The sequence below is a fragment of the Hyposmocoma kahamanoa genome, unplaced genomic scaffold, assembly GCF_003589595.1.
Source record: "Hyposmocoma kahamanoa isolate Upper Pololo Valley unplaced genomic scaffold, ASM358959v1 93, whole genome shotgun sequence".
Lineage (NCBI taxonomy): Eukaryota > Metazoa > Arthropoda > Insecta > Lepidoptera > Cosmopterigidae > Hyposmocoma > Hyposmocoma kahamanoa.
The window spans coordinates 1,604,760-1,607,007 of NW_020654810.1; the positions used below are offsets into that span (position 1 = coordinate 1,604,760).

At 35.5% G+C, this 2,248-nt stretch overlaps 1 non-coding gene across 1 annotated transcript; it reads right to left on the reverse strand.

Annotated features, from left to right (window-relative positions):
• Positions 1-1,770: 1,770 nt before the first annotated feature.
• Trnas-uga lies at positions 1,771-1,852 on the reverse strand. Its single transcript has one exon. It is a non-coding gene; the product is annotated as a tRNA-Ser (tRNA).
• Positions 1,853-2,248: the final 396 nt, after the last annotated feature.

Genomic DNA, 2,248 nt, shown 5'->3' on the forward strand with positions numbered 1-2,248 from the left:
CCGAAGGGTGTCTTATATCTTCTATCTCTCGATATCCGTCCGACATCCGTCCGAAACAATTACTGCCAAATAAGCAATACTTGACCAAATGAAAAGACGCGTGATGCGGATGAAGCTTCATACTGGATACTTGTCTTTTAATTTTGTCGAATATTACTTATTTGACAATAATTGTTTCGGACGGATGTCGGACGGAGATCGAGATTAGCCAACCAGTGTTTTTTTTATTAATGAGTAGGTACTGTCATTAATTGAAGGACGCTAATAAAATGTCACCCTATATTCTACACAGATTGTCGACTAGGGATTTTGTGAAATGCTTTGGAATTATCTATAGTCTTTTATATAATGACATTTTCTCACGACTCCACAAACAGTAAAAATATAGATCTGCGAAACAATGTGATTTTGTTATCTTTTTTTTTGTATAGTTTACATAAACAGTTATTTGGGTACCTAAATACGTAAAGAGTTCTTTTTAACTTAATTTCGAAATTGAGGTTTTTTTTCGATGTAATTGCAATTATGACGAGTGGTTTTAAGCACGCGATGTAATTTTTTAAATTACTTTGATTTGATTTCGAAAAACGGTTTTAAGATTGGTGGCATACCTGTCTTTTAATTTTGTCGAATATTACTTATTTCACCATTGACTTACAAATAAATGGACGACGGGTCTAATACACAAACCACGAAAAAAATTTCCCAAGTCAACCTATTTAAACGTAGTGACATGTCATCCTTGAAAAAGCTAAAACCTTGAATTTAAATTGTAATATCATCGCAGTACTGTCTAATTTTGCTTGCTTCGCTATCAGTCGAACAAACGAAGACTAAAGCGTGAATGACTCTCTGTATACGATTTTAACGCCCTATAAGTTCGGACACTTTTTAGCGCGGACCCGACGTCCATATAATTGTAAGTCAATGTATTTGACAGTAATTGTTTCGGACGGCGATCGAGAGTAGCACCCCGGACACCAGATTGTGCCACACGTCGCCGACAGGTGCACGTGTAGATCAGTTAGAAATAGTGTTTTATTATATTGTATGTATGTTAGTCCTTAAGGTATATATTATATGGGTCATGTGGACCGAACTAAATAAATAAGAAAATAGCATTTATTAATTAGAAAATGTTGAAGTTGTTTATTGAAAATTTTGGTTGTCTATACTTTTAATTTCATTGGGTATTTTATTATAATTTTTTATTGCCATGGAATGTGGGCCAGATGTAAAAAAAATAAATATTTGCAGTTTCGACGATGGTATTTTCAGTTCATGTGCAAGCCTTTAAGACGTATATTGATGTAAGTGTTAATATCTCGTATTTGAAGAAGTATGGTTCACATGAGTCCGTTTGTTTAAGGTTTGCAAGTATTCTTTTCAGATGAGGGGCAGATTATTTTATTAATATTCAGTAGTTTGAACGGTGAAGGCTTACACGACGATGAAACCGGTCTGTCGAAAAAGAATCGCGAAGTAGAATATGACTTAAAATCCAGCATTACAGAAGACCCGTGAACAGGCAGGACATGAAATGATATCATACCTAATACAAAACAAAAAGTTCAAAAAAATATTTCAAACATATCGAGATTGCTTCAGACATATTGAATACATAAGCCCGGACTCGAACACGACCCTCTACTTAATAAAAAAAAAAAAGGTCAACCACCACTTTGTTGTCGCTTTGTTTTGGTTCGTTTGTCCGATTACCTACTTTTTGGACCTTGATTTTAAACCATTATAAGCAAAAAAAATACCATTCGCTGAGGACAGGATTCGAACCTGCGCGGGTATAACCCATTGGATTTCAAGTCCAACTCCTTAACCACTCGGACACCTCAGCTCACGACAACTGCTCACCAAATTATCATTATACTAAAAGAACAATAGCGCATGTGTGTCACAAATAGTTGAGCAAACATTCGTCATATACTAGAAACCATTGTACAGAAAAACAAGTGTTCATAAATATTGTTAGGAATGATGGAGGAATATAACAGGTTTAATTATACACACTTATTAATATTTTTTATTAATTATTTCTAATTTACTTCTCAGGTTTTCGCGATTGTTACTCATTGATACACACACTCATAGCTCCGCACTAGGGTAACCCTGTTTCGCGGGTGCCATGGACACACACGTAGGCAACAACAAATACCACCCAAACTCACGAGATAAAAAATGTTGGCCATACAAATATTTCACCCGGCCCAGAAATCGAACCCGGGACCTCTGC